Genomic DNA, 14,588 nt, shown 5'->3' with positions numbered 1-14,588 from the left:
AAAGAAAGGTGGCAGTCATAGACAGAAAACAGATGGATTGGTGATTTTAATACTAGACTTTGTCATTGTCATCTTTCTCTCATACTTTTTCTTGTTTTTCCATCTTTGTTGCCATTTTCTTAAACAGGCTTCTCTTTACAACTCCTTCATGTGATGATTCAAAACTTCTGACCTTGGTTACCTCCATTAGCATGCCCAAAACCACCCCCAAAAGCATAAAATCTAAGTTATATTCTTGTGCGTGTTAAAGTGACACAACCTCCAAAGAAGTCCTCTCCCATCCCAGCTTTCAATCACCCCGCCTTCCATTGTCAAAGGTGCACTTTCATTTCCCTGTGGGTTACTTCAACAGCTTTCCTATTGCTCTTTTTCTTCTATTTTTTTCTTTCTCCAATAAAGGTGTTTCCAGATTAGGTTTCCTAAAATATGGCACTTATCATACCACTCCCATGTTCAAGTTTTCAGTGGCTCACTACTTCCTATCAAATAAAGTCCATTCTTATTCACTCAGCATTTCAGGCCTCACAGTCTGTCTGGAGTTTACATTCTAATTGTGACTTCTTTTAAGCCCTTGAAAGTATAAACCAATGGATCTAATTTCACTTTCCTGAAAACACTCTATACTTTTGGATCTCCATTCTTTTAACTTATTAATGTTCCTATTATTTTCAAGCATCTCTTTACATACATTTCTACTTGAAACCCCTCCAATTCCTCTTTCATCATCCCTTAGCATAAAGTCTTTCCTGGTCCTTGTTAGAATCAACCTCTTTCTCTGTAAGGTTTGGCAGTGCTTCATGTGTATCTTTCTTGAGATGTTTCCTCTCACCAATTTTGCAACATGGTATGAGCTCCATTTATCCAATCAACCATAGCTTTTGAGGACACAACTTATCTATTTCATCTTTGCATCCCTAATCTTTGGCTCCCTAATCTCTGTACTTAGGATATGTTTAGTATACATTGGTTAAAGTGTTGGTAGAAATCATACTAAAGCTCTATGCAGAGACAATTAGAGATCAAGCCAAACAGTGCTTTCACAAATTTAAAACATTACATTTTTTATTTAAAATTTTTTTTTTCTCATTTTTATTAGGAACTTCTTTTTTTTAAATTTTTATTTATTTATTTATTTTTATACAGCAAGTTCTTATTAGTTATCTATTTATACATATTAGTGTATATTTGTCAATCCCAAATTCCAAATTCATCCCACCACCACCCCTACCCCCCACTTTCTCGCCTTGGTGTCCATACTTTTGTTCTCTACATCTGTGTCTCTATTTCTGCCCTGCAAACCCATTCATCTGTGCCATTTTTCTAGATTCCACATATATGCATTAATATATGATACTTGTTTTTCTCTTTCTGACTTACTTCACTCTGTATGACAGTCTCTAGGTCCATCCAGATCTCTACAAATGACCCAATTTCATTCCTTTTTATGGCTGAGTGATATTCCATTGTATATATGTACCACATCTTCTTCATCCATTCATCTGTCGATGGGCATCTAGGTTGATTCCATGACCTGGCTATTGTAAATAGTGCTGCAATGAACATTGGGGTGCATGTGTCTTTTTGAATTATGGTTTTCTCTGTGTATGTGTCCAGTAGTGGGATTGTTGGATCATATGGTAATTCTATTTTTAGTTTTTTAAGGAACCTCCATACTGCTAACCACAGTGGCTATATCAGTTTATTTTCTCACCAACAGTGTAAGAGGGTTCCCTTTTCCCTACATCCTCTCCAGCATTTGCTGTTGTCAATTTTCTGATGATGCCCATTCTAATCCAGTGTGAGGTGATACCTCACTGTAGTTTCGATTTGCATTTCTCTAATAATTAGTGATGTTGAGCAGCTTTTCATGTGCCTCTTGGCCATCTGTATGTCTTCTTTGGAGAAATGCCTACTTAAAACTTCTGCCCATTCTTTGGTTGGGTTGTTGCTGCATGAGCTATTGATATATTTTGGATATTAATCTTTTATCTGTTGATTCATTTGCAAACATTTTCTCCCATTCTGAGGATTGTCTTTTCATCTTGTTTATAGTTTCCTTTGCTGTGCAAAAGCTTTTTTAAGTTTCATTAGGTCCCATTTGTTTATTATTTTTTAATTTCCATTACTCCAGGAAGTGAGTCAAAAAAGATCTTGCTGTAATTTAAGTCAAAGACTGTTCTTCCTATGTTTTCCTCTATGAGTTTTATAGTGTCCAATCTTACATTTAGGTCTTTAATCCATCTTTAGTTTATTTTTGTGTATAGTGTTAGGGAGTGTTCTAATTTCATTCTTTTACATGTAGCTGTCAGGTTTTCACAGCACCACTTAATGAAGAGACTTTCTTTTTTCCATTGTATATCCTTGCCTAGTTTGTCATAGATTAGTTGACCATAGGTGCATGAGTTTATCTCTGGCCTTCTATCCTGTTCCATTGATTTATATTTCCATTTTTGTGCCAGTACCATATTGTCTTGATTACTGTAGCTTTGTAGTATAATCTGAAGTCAGGGAGTCTGATTCCTCCAGCTCCATTTTTTTCCCTCAATATTGCTTTTGTTATTTGGGATCTTTTGTGTTTCCATACAAATTTTAAGATTTTTTGTTCTAGTTCTGTAAAAAATGCCATTGGTAGTTTGATAGGGATTGCTTTGAATCTGTAGATTGCTTTGGATAGAATAGTCATTTTCACAATATTGATTCTTCCAATCCAACAACATGGTATATCTCTCCAACTATTTGTGTCATCTTGGATATCTTTCATCAGTGTCTTATAGTTTTCTGAGTACAGGTCTTTTACCTCCTTAGGTAGGTTTATTCCTAGGTATTTTATTCTTTTTGTTGCAGTGGGGAATAGGAGTGTTTCCTTAATTTCTCTTTCTGATATTTTGTTGCTAGTGTATAGGAATGCAAGAGATTTCTGTGCATTAATTTTGTATTCTGCAACTTTACCAAATTCATTGATTCACTCTAGTAGCTTTCTGGTGGCATGTTTAGGATTTTCTATGTATAGTATCATGTCATCTGCAAACAGTGAGAGTTTTACTTTTTCTTTTCCAATTTGTATTCCTTTTATTTCTTTTTCTTCTCTGATTGCCATGGCAAGGACTTCCAAAACTACGTTGAATAAAAGTGGTGAGAGTGGACATCCTTGTCTTTTTCCTGATCTTAGAGGAAATGCTTTCAGTTTTTCACCATTGAGAATGATGTTTGCTGTGGGTTTCTCATATATGACCTTTATTATGTTGAGGTAGGTTCCCTCTATGCGCACTTTCTGGAGAGTTTTTAGCATAAATGGGTGTTGAATTTTGTCAAAAGCTTTTTCTGCATTTATTGAGATAATCATATGGTTTTTATTCCTCAGTTTCCTAATATGGTGTATCACATTGATTGATTTGCATATGATAAAGAATCCTTGCATCTCTGGGATAAATCCCACTTGATCGTGGTGTATGATCCTTTTAATGTGTTGTTGGATTATGTTCACTAGTATTTTCTTGAGGATTTTTGCATCTATATTCATTAGTGATATTGGTCTGTAATTTTCTTTTTTGTAGTATCTTTGTCTGGTTTTAGTATGAGGGTGATGGTGGCCTCATAGAATGAGTTTGGGAATGTTCCTTCCACTGCAATATTTTGGAAGAGTTTGAGAAGGATGGGTGTTAGCTCTTCTCTAAATGTTTGATAGAATTCACCTGTGAAGCCATCTGGTCCTGGACTTTTGTTTGTTGGACGATTTTTAATCACAGTTTCAATTTCATTACTGTGATTGGTCTGTTCATATTTTCTTTTTCTTCCTGGTTCAGCCTTGGAAGGTTATACCCTTCTAAGAATTTGTCCATTTCTTCAAGGATGTCCATTTTATTGGCATAGAGTGGCTTGTAGTAGTCTCTTAGGATGCTTTGTATTTCTGCGGTGTCTGTTATAACTTCTCCTTTTTCATTTCTAATTTTATTTATTTGAGTCCTCTCCCTCTTTTTCTCGATGAGTCTGGCTAATGGCTTATCAATTTTGTTTATCTTCTCAAAGAACCATCTTTTCATTTTACTGATCTTTGCTATTGTTTTCTTTGTCTCTATTTCATTTATTTCTGATCTGATCGTTATGATTTCTTTCCTTCTACTAACATTGGGTATTGTTTGTTCTTCTTTCTCTAGTTCCTTTAGGTGTAAGTTTAGATTGTTTATTTGAGATTTTTCTTGTTTCTTGAGATAACATTGTATTCCTATAAACGTCCCTCTTAGAACTGCTTTTGCTGCAACTCATAGGTTTTGGATTGTTGTGTTTTCCTTGTCATTTGTCTCAAGGTATGTTTTGATTTCCTCTTTGATTTCTTCAGTGATCTCTTCATTATTTAATAACGTATTGTTTAGCCTCCATGTGTTTGTGTTTTTTACATTTTTTCCCTGTAGTTTATTTCTAATCTCATACTGTTGTGGTTGGCAAAGATGCTTGATATGGTTTCTAATTTCTTAAATTTACCAAGGCTTGATTTGTGACCCAAGATATCATGTATCCTGGTGAATGTTCCATGTGCAATTGAGAAGCAAGGGTAATCTGCTGTTTTTGGATGGAATGTCCTATAAATATCAATTAAATCTATCTGGTCTATTGTGTCATTTAAAGCTTGTGTTTCCATATTAATTTTCTGTCTGGATGATCTGCCTATTGGTGTAAGTGAGGTGTTAAAGTCCCCCATTATTACTGTGTTACTGTCCATTTCCTCTTTTATAGCTGTTAGCAGTTGCCTTATGTATTGAGGTGCTCCTATGTTGGGTGCATATATATTTATAATTGTTACATCTTCTTCTTGGAATGAAACCTTGATCATTATGCAGTGTGCTTCCTTGTATCTTGTAACATTCTTTATTTTAAAGTCTATTTTATCTGATATGAGTATTGTTGCTCCAGCTTTCTTTTGATTTCCATTTGCATGGAATATCTTTTCCTGTCCCCTCACTTTCAGTCTGTATGTGTCCTTAGGTCTGAAGTGGGTCTCTTGTAGACAGCATATATATGGGTCTTGTTTTTGTATCCATTCAGCGAGCCCGTGTCTTTTGGTTGGAGCTTTTAATCCATTCACATTTAAGGTAATTATCGATATGTATGTTCCTATGACCATTTTCTTAATTGTTTTGTGTTTGTTTTTGTAGGTCCTTTTCTTCACTTGTGTTTCCTACTTAAAGAAGTTCCTTTAACATTTGTTGTAGAGCTGGTTTTGTGGTGCTGAATTCTCTTAGCTCTTGCTGGTCTGTAAAGCTTTTGATTTCTCTGTCAAATCTGAATGAGATCCTTGCCAGGTAGAGTAATCTTGGTTGTAGGTTCTTCCCTTTCATTGGTTTAAATATATCATGCCACTCCCTTCTGGCTTGTAGAGTTTCTGCTGAGAAATCAGCTGTTAACCTTATGGGAGTTCCCTTGTATGTTATTTGTTGTTTTTCCCTTGTTGCTTTTAATAATTTTTCTTTGTCTTTAATTTTTGTCAATTTGATTACTATGTGTCTCGGTGTGTTTCTCCTTGGTTTTTTCCTGCCTGGGACTCTCTGCACTTCCTGGACTTGGGTGGCTATTTCCTTTCCCATGTTAAGGAAGTTTTTGACTATAATCTCTTCAAATATTTTCTCGGGTCCTTTCTCTCTCTCTTCTCCTTCTGGGACCGCTATAATGAGAATGTTGGTGTGCTTAATGTTGTCCCAGAGGTCTCTTAGGCTGTCTTCCTTTCTTTTCATTTTTTTTTCTTTATTCTCTTCTGCAGCAGTGAATTCCACCATTCTGTCTTCCAGGTTGCTAATCTGTTTTTTGCCTCAGTTATTCTGCTATTGATTCCTTCTAGTGTATTTTTCATTTCATTTATTGTGTTGTTCATCTCTGTTTGTTTGTTCTTTAATTCTTCTAGGTGTTTGTTCTTTAATTCTTCTAGGTCTTTGTTAAACATTTCTTGCATCTTCTTAATTGTTGCCTCCATTCTTCTTCTGAGGTCCTGGATCATCTTCACTATCATTATTCTGAGTTTTTTTTCTGGAAGTTTCCTATCTCCACTTCATTTATTTGTTTTTCTGGGGTTTTATCTTGTTCCTTCATCTGGTACATAGCCCTCTGCCTTTTCATCTTGTCTGTCTTTCTGTGACTGTGGTTTTTGTTCCACAGGCTGCAGGACTGTAGTTCTTCTTGCTCCTGCTGTCTGCCCTCTGGTGGATGTGGCTATCTAAGAGGCTTGTGCAAGCTTCCTCATGGGAGGAACTGGTGGTAGGTAGAGCTTGGTGTTGCTCTGGTGGGCAGAGCTCAGTAAAACATTAATCTGCTTGTCTGCTGATGGGTGGGGCTGAGTTCCCTCCCTGTTGTTTGTTTGGCCTGAGGTGACCCAGCACTGGTGCCTGCAGCCTTTTTGATGAAGCTAATGGCGGGCTCTGGGAGGGCTCACACCAAGAAATACTTCCCAGAACTTCTGCTGCCAGTGTACTTGTCCCTCTGGTGACCCACAGCCACCCCCTTCTTCTGCAGGAGACCCTCCAACACTAGCAGGTAGGTCTGGTTCAGTCTCCTATGTGTTCACTGTTCCTTCCCCCTTGGTCTTTATGTGCACAGTACTTTGTGTGTGCCCTCCAAGAGTGGAGTCTCTGTTTCCCCCATCCAGTCAAAGTCCTGCAATCACATCCTTCTAGGCTTCAAAGTCTGTCTCTGGGAATTCCTCCTCCTGTTGCCAGACCCCCAGGTTGGGAAGCCTGACGTGGGGCTCAGAATGTTCACTCCAGTGAGTGGACTTCTGTGGTATAATTGTTCTCCAGTTTGTGAGTCACCCACCCAGCGGTCATGGGATTTGATTTTATTGTGATTGCGCCCCTCCTACCATCTCTTTGTGGCTTCTCCTTTGTCTTTGGATATGGGGTATCTTTCTTGATGATTTCCAGTGTCTTCCTGTTGATGATTGTTCATCACTTAGTTGTGATTCCAGTGCTCTCGCAATAGGGAGTGAGCGCTCATCCTTCTACTCCATCGTCTTGAACCAATCTCCAAAACATTATGGTTTTTAAATTCTAGTTATTAAATAAATTATCAGCATTTAATTAGGCATTAGGCTAGTGCATTTCTTTACATTGTCACATTGTCTCAATTCAATAACTTTCTAGACGAGGAAAGTGAGACTTAAAGAGATTTGGTAACTTCTTTGTACATGATTTTTCTGGTTCAAATTCAGGTCTACTTGCAGTTAAACCTCATCACCTTTCTATTATTAAATGTTTCTGGGAAACTCTAAGGTTTAGAATACATAACCCAAGGACACCTCAAGAGACGAAAAACAGACTCAAACAGATGATACTCCCCTTCCCCATTCCCTCCTTCAATATCAGAAGCTTCTCTGGCTTTTTGTTTTTGCAGTGAATGTTTTTATTTTTTTATTTTTACCTACAAGGTGGGACACTCACTTTCTTATTTTCATTATTATCTGTTTTTCTTATACCCAAGGATTTTACATATTTAATTTGCTTGAAGGCATTAAATATATAACCCTCACTTAATGTAACAAGTTGTATTTACTTCCCCAAAGTAGGCAAGTCATGAGCCTACATGCATATTTAACTCCATCATATTCTAATACATATGTTCTAATCCACTTTCGCAACTGTTCTCAGAACCAGTTTCTAAGTCTCTTAAGAAAATCAATTTTATTACTTGATAGTCTCAATTTCAACTTGCTTCAAAGTGTTTTGATACATTCCAGAAATTCTTCAACCCTAAAAGGATGAGAGCATCATGAGGATTCTTAAAACGTATTTCTTATTTATTTATTTTATTTGAGATATAATTGACATATGACATATTAGAATCAGGTAGACAACTTAGTATTCAATATTTGTATATATTGCAAAATGATCACAGCATGGTAACTATAATTAATAATACTGTGTTGCATATTTGAAATTTGCTAAGAGAGTAGATCTTAAACGTTCTCATCACAATAAAAAAATCATAGCTATGTAAAATATAGTTCTTTAAACTTAAACTTTAAATCCAACTCCAAAAAGAAATTTTAAAAATTATTTGGGTGATGCATGGCTCCTCATTGGTGGCCACTTAAAAGAGATTTCATTTGAATGTGTAAATCCTGGTGTGTGTGTGTGTATTCTGATATGTATACATATGTACATATGTATATATGTGTATATATATATTTGAAAAATATATAATATTTTTAAAAGTTCATATTTCCCCAGTTACAGTTATATCATAAATATCAACTGACTATTTTACATCAGAAATTTAAAAAATGGTTTGAAAAAGGAAATTTCTTCTTGGCATAAGGGAAACAGGAATGTTTTCATAAAGGAAATGTGGTACTTGAGTAGGCAATGGAGCTTTGGCATAGGTGGATGAATAACCTTAGGATATTCCAAAGTTAAAGTTTTCCAAAGCATCTCCTGGAATGCTCTCCCCTTAAGATGCTATTACATGCAGAGGGTGGCAGAAGGGAGAGCTGTGATCAAATGTGTTGGGAAAACTACATCCCCTCCTGGAGACTGATGGAGTGTATCAAAGGTTCAGAAACACTTGTCAGGAAAAAATGTCTAACTTTTTGTTTCCAATTCATTTGATAATGCATCACCCATATTTTCTTATATAACCTTTGATAACACCCCCAATATCCCATGTAAGCAGAACTGAGCTACTTCAGCTGAAGATTGTGATATTCCTTCCAATAAACATACATGTTTTTGTGCCTTGAACAATTTCCTGTGTTTTTATTCAGCTTAATATTTACAAGTTGTAAGATTATGGAAAGTTATTTGATCTCTCTGAGCCTCAGTCTCCTTATTGGTAAAATAGAGATAGCATAGTACCTATATCATAATACCTGACCTATTGAAAAGGTTTTGAGAGGACTGAATGAGTCAGTCCCTGCAAAGTGCTTAGCACCATGTTCAGTCACTCAATAATGGCAATGATATTGGGTGATTCCTGTAGACCAGCTAGGAAACAGTAATTCCATACAGTCGCAATCTTTCCTTTCGGTAGTTTCCAGTTACAGGAATGCTACGTAAATGAGCACACAGAGCTGTAAATAGAGGTATTATTTCCTACAATGCACACTGAATAAGCTCCTAGGGCATCAAGTGCCTTGAAACAGTTTTTATTTAGAGGAGAAGGCAGGTGTCTTCAGGGCCAGAAGTGCACAGTGTCTGTGCCTCAGAGGACGACTATCCTTTTTCTCCTTTCTGTGGGTTAAGAAAAATACATGAACTTCTTCTCACCTCTGGAAGGTCATTTATTACTCAAGAAAACAAGAAATTTATGTGGGCATTATTCTGGGTATGCAAAAACTATAGTATTTGAAAAATTACAGAGAAATAATGCAAAACGTATTATTGATTTGCCCATTATTAAGAAGATAATTATTCTGCTTTCTTGAATTTATAACGTTGTGGCCTTTGTAATCTGACATTCACATACATTCAGAAAAGTCCCCGAGGTTCCTTGGCAACCATAATTCCACCTTCACTTTCCAGAAAAACACACTTCATTTACCTATGCAACCGAAAGATTTATTAGGTATTTGGACTCTTTTTAAATTTTTTATCAGGAAAGAACAAGTAGAAAATGAGTATTAAAATGTGCAACCTCTATTGCCTTTATAACCTGTATAGTTTTGGATCTAAGGATAAAATAAGAAGGCTGAGAAATGATTGCAAAAGTATTCTGTAAATGGAAAATCATTATGAAATGTGTTTACTGATAGCAACAATAATAATTAGTGTGTGGGGATTTTCCTACTTAAGTCTTTAATTTTACTTGTGGGGATTTTCCTACTTAGGTCTATAATTTTCCTTTTTTTTATCAAAGGAGGGATCAACCTCAGTCGGTATTTTCACAAACAGATATCAATAAGTAAATAAAACATAATGTTTATGTAAGTTAATATGTAATTACTTACAGTTATATATAATCATAGATAATTACATAACATAAATACAGAATTCTGAAACATTTTTAACCATTGCTTCCTTCCATAGAAATGAATTCAGTTCAGTAGTCAGTTGTGACTCACAAGGGTTTTTTTTGGGTTTTTTTTTTTTAACATCTTTATTGGAGTATAATTGCTTTACAATGTTGTGTTAGTTTCTGCTGTATAACAAAGTGAATCAGCTATATGTATACATATATCCCCGTATCCCTTCCCTCTTGTGCCTCCCTCCCACCCTCCCTATCCCACCCCTCTATGTGGCCACAAATCACTGAGCTCATCTCCCTGTGCTATGCAGCTACTTCCCACTAGCTATCTATTTTACATTTGGTAGTGTATATATGTCAATGCTACTCTCTCACTTCATCCCAGCTTACCCTTCCCCCTCATCGTGTCCTCAATTCCATCTTCTATGTCTGTGTCTTTATTCCTGATTCCTGTCCTGCCCCTAGATTCATCAGAACCATTTTTTTTTTTTAGATTCCATATATATGTGTTAGCATTCAGTATTTGTTTTTCTCTTTCTGATTTACTTCACTCTGTATGACAGACTCTAGGTCCATCCACCTCACTACAAATAACTCAATTTCTTTTCTTTTTATGGCTGAGTAATGTTCCATTGTATATATGTGCCACATCTTCTTTATCCATTCATCTGTCAATGGACACTTAGGTTGCTTCCATATCCTGGCTATTGTAAATAGTGCTTCAATGAAAAACCGTTCTAAGACATACTTATTCAATTTAAAATTTTGAAGTCAGGGTGCTTCTCATAATCAATGTCCAAAAATTGCTGCTGTTTCTCTTTTATACTGAAAAGCTTTCATGAATTTTGTTTCGTAGTTAAAGAAGTAGAGGATGTTGTACCACCACATCTAGAGGACTTTTGTGGATGTAATTTTATATTACTCTGTGATCTTTTATACAGTCTATTTATTTTTTCTATGAAGTATTTATGAATGCTTATTCTACCTTGGTTATTAAGTTCTGTGATGTAGAGGTCACAGACATTTCTAATACTAGTTAGTCTTTCTTTCCAAAGGCCAAATTGTGAATGATGAATATGTATCTTAGTAAAAAAATATATGGAAACAATGATCTAACAACTCCATACATTCTTGAACCAGCCTTGTGCCCTTAAATGAATGAAAAGCTAAAGCACTGAAATCACAAAAAGAGAATTTAATGAGAATGGAAAATTGTCTCAGAGGTGACTCAGATTCAGATCTTATACAACGTGACCTAAAATGCCAGTATTTCTTTAAGTTTCTCTAAAGAAGTAAAACCAAATTAATATAATGGTATTATAGGATATACTTTAAACTGGCCCAAAATATTGTGCCATCTTGAGTTTTTAATGGAACTACCTGCATTTCTAATTACTTGAAATGTTTTCACATTACTCCTTTATGTCTACATATGGGTCCTACGATACAATACATATGAGCCCTATGTCTTTACTTAGGGTAAGAGTTCAATTAACTTCAGATGGAGAAACAGGAACAGACAGCAATATCATCATCATGAAATGAAAGACACCAGGCACGGGAAGTCCTCTGTCACCACAACATGAGCATCACCCTTTTCACTCTAATACAGTCAGATTATGTGATTTGTTCCTTTGTTCAGTCATTATTTAGAACATATTTATTGCTCTATGTCAGGTGCTGTGGTAGATCCATGGAATTTAGAGATGAACACATGTTCTGCCTTCAAGGACAGCCCCCTGTGGAGACAGACGAATAATAACCAGATACATTCAATAACGTGTGGTATAGCAATAATATAGAAAAACCACAGGAGCAGAAAGAAGTCAGTCATTCTAGCGCAGCGTGGCTTAGCAAGGGAGGAGGCAGGATTTTGTCCTAGAGGAACCAGTTTCTGGCCTTGTTGCTGAAAGCCCAGCCTCTGTTAACCGCTGCCCAATAGAAACGCAGAGACAGGGCTTTGGAGGAGTAGAAAAGAGTAGCTTTATTGCTTTGCCAGGCAAATGGGGCCATGGCAGGCTAACACCCTCAAGACTGTGCCCCCTTCCTGGGAAATAGGAAGGGGTCTTGTAGTTTCAGGGTGGAAAATAGGGCTGTAGATAAGGATCAGGGCTGATGTAGTCTTGCATTCTTCTTTCCTCCTGGAGACATTGAGATCGCCAGGGCTGGCATCAGGTGGTTCCAGAACAGGTTCTGGTGGTCCCTGAGGTTATTGTTCCAAGATCTTCTTTCTGGAATGAAGAATGCTCACAAAGGACAGGAGTGTTAAGGAGTGTGCTTAGTTAGCTAGAGGGCAATCATTTTCAGAGTGCAATCAAGCAAGAAAGAAAGGGGGAGAAAACATCTGTAGGAGACCAGTTGAATGGGCGGAAAGAATAAGGGCTGAATAAGGGCTAACATAATGGCAGTGTCTCAACTAGTTTCTGCTACAGCTTGAGTGACAGAATACAAGAAGGAATTGACCAAGTGGTTACATTTGTATGTTTCCTCCCCTTTACCAGATCTCATATTTTGTAACTTCAGATTTAGTTCTGGGCCCTCCTGCCTTATTTCTATATACTCCTCTTGTAATAGTATCATTGAGTCTCATGGCCTTAATGCCATGTCTATGCTAATTATTTCCAGGTAGACTTCTGAAGGCAGATCTTCCCTTTGAGCTTCTCTAGGGGGTTGCAGGTGATTTTGCAAGGAGATGATAGATATGACAAGAGAGATAGGACAAGGTGGCATTAGCACACATAAACTTTACTGGGAGCTGCTCTGACAGTTTCACAGGTGAGGAAGTCCTTCACAGCAGGAGTCTGTCCAGAGAAGAAGGCTCAGGGCTGCTACTCAGAGGAAATGGAGTCAAGGGAAATCCCAGGAGACAGGGTGCTGGAGAGGTGCTTCTGTGTGTGGGTGGTGTCACCCAGCAGCGCTGCAGGCAGTCTCTCTCAGTCAGAGAGCTCAGAGGGCAGCAGTGTCTTGGTGTCTTTGTGGCTCTTTTAGAGCAAAGAAGATGGAATAAGCATGATCTTCATCATTAGGTATTTAAAAGGTATAGGAAGGAAACATCTATTGGGGTAAGAATTAAAGAAAAACTTTATTAAGAGGACATAACAAAATCCTAGAATCTTGACTTTCTACTATGACTTTTGTTTTTTCTAATGCACCTATGACTATATTCCCCTTTCATACTTAATGTTATTTATGTGTACATTCTCTATTTTTCCCTTGCTCAGTCTTAATGAGAATTTATCCATTCTACATTAGAAGCAAAACTGTCTTAATTTGGATATGGTGGCAAAAATAATAATACAAAGAATAAGAATATGATTAGTTAACATTTATGAGTGTTTTTTATGTGTGAGGCATTATGCTAAGGACTTTACATGTTCTAACTAATTTAATCCTAATAAGTTCAATGAGTTAGGTACTATTATCATTTCCTTTTTACAAATGAAGAAATAGAAACAAAGCAAGATGACCTAACTCTCCTGTGATCTCAATGCTAGAAAACTGTAGAGCCAGGGCTTGAAACCAGGCAGTCCGGCTCACAGTCCTTGTCAATTCCTGCATTCTGCAGCTACTTCTATAGTTATGTCCCACTCTTTCTTTGTAGACATCAGAATTTTTATTTAAGAGAAAGACATGCACATGCTATAAATGTATTCTAAAGATAATATGTTTCTGCTCATAGAGAATAAATAAAAGTAAATAGTAAAGCATCCAATTCATTTATTGCTACATTATTTGGAAATCATTAGCTTTTTGTTAAAATATCAGTAGTTTTTATTAGTGAGTAGCATCAACAATGGACAGCAGGGCTTCCCTGGTGGCGCAGTGGTTGAGAATCTGCCTGCTAATGCAGGGGACATGGGTTCGAGCCCTGGTCTGGGAAGATCCCACATGCCGCAGAGCAACTAGGCCCGTGAGCCACAACTACTGAGCCTGAGCGTCTGGAGCCTGTGCTCCGCAACAAGAGAGGCCACGATAGTGACAGGCCCGCGCACCGTGATGAAGAGTGGCCCCCACTTGCCGCAACTAGAGAAAGCCCTAGCACAGAAACGAAGACCCAACATAGCAATCAATCAATCAATCAATAAATAAATCTTTAAAAAAAACAAAAACAAAAACAATGGACAGCAGAAAATGTCTTGCTTTCCTCTTTTTTCCTCTGTAGATAAAAACAAACTGAGAAATCTGAGAGCCTCTTTCTCATAGGAGACATTATAAACCTATGAAATTTTGGAGTAGAGACAAGAATATTGACTTAGTTCTCTCCTCTTTTCACTTTGTGGTCAGTAAACTTAAGATCTGATGTGACTAAGATTGGAAATAATTATTTGCTTTCATATCTTCATTTGGAAATGAACATTCACATATTATTTATTCAACAAATATTTATGAGTACCTACGAGATATGTCAGGTTTTGTGTTACATTTGGGTGTTAAGCGGTGAAGCAAGTCATGGAGAAGAAAATCTGTGGGGGTAAGAAAAAATGAAAATACAAAACACACATGTATGTACACTCACAAACATGGGTGTTTTTGTATATATTACTTATACATATATATGCATATATTTTATATCTACTATATATTTTCCAAATTTATGTAAATTTAACTTTATTTACCTCGTGTGCTTATTCTACACATACTTCCTA

Source organism: Balaenoptera ricei, chromosome 11 (genome assembly GCF_028023285.1).
Source record: "Balaenoptera ricei isolate mBalRic1 chromosome 11, mBalRic1.hap2, whole genome shotgun sequence".
Lineage (NCBI taxonomy): Eukaryota > Metazoa > Chordata > Mammalia > Artiodactyla > Balaenopteridae > Balaenoptera > Balaenoptera ricei.
The sequence above is the reverse complement of the archived record's forward strand: the minus strand, read 5'-3'. Positions refer to the sequence as shown.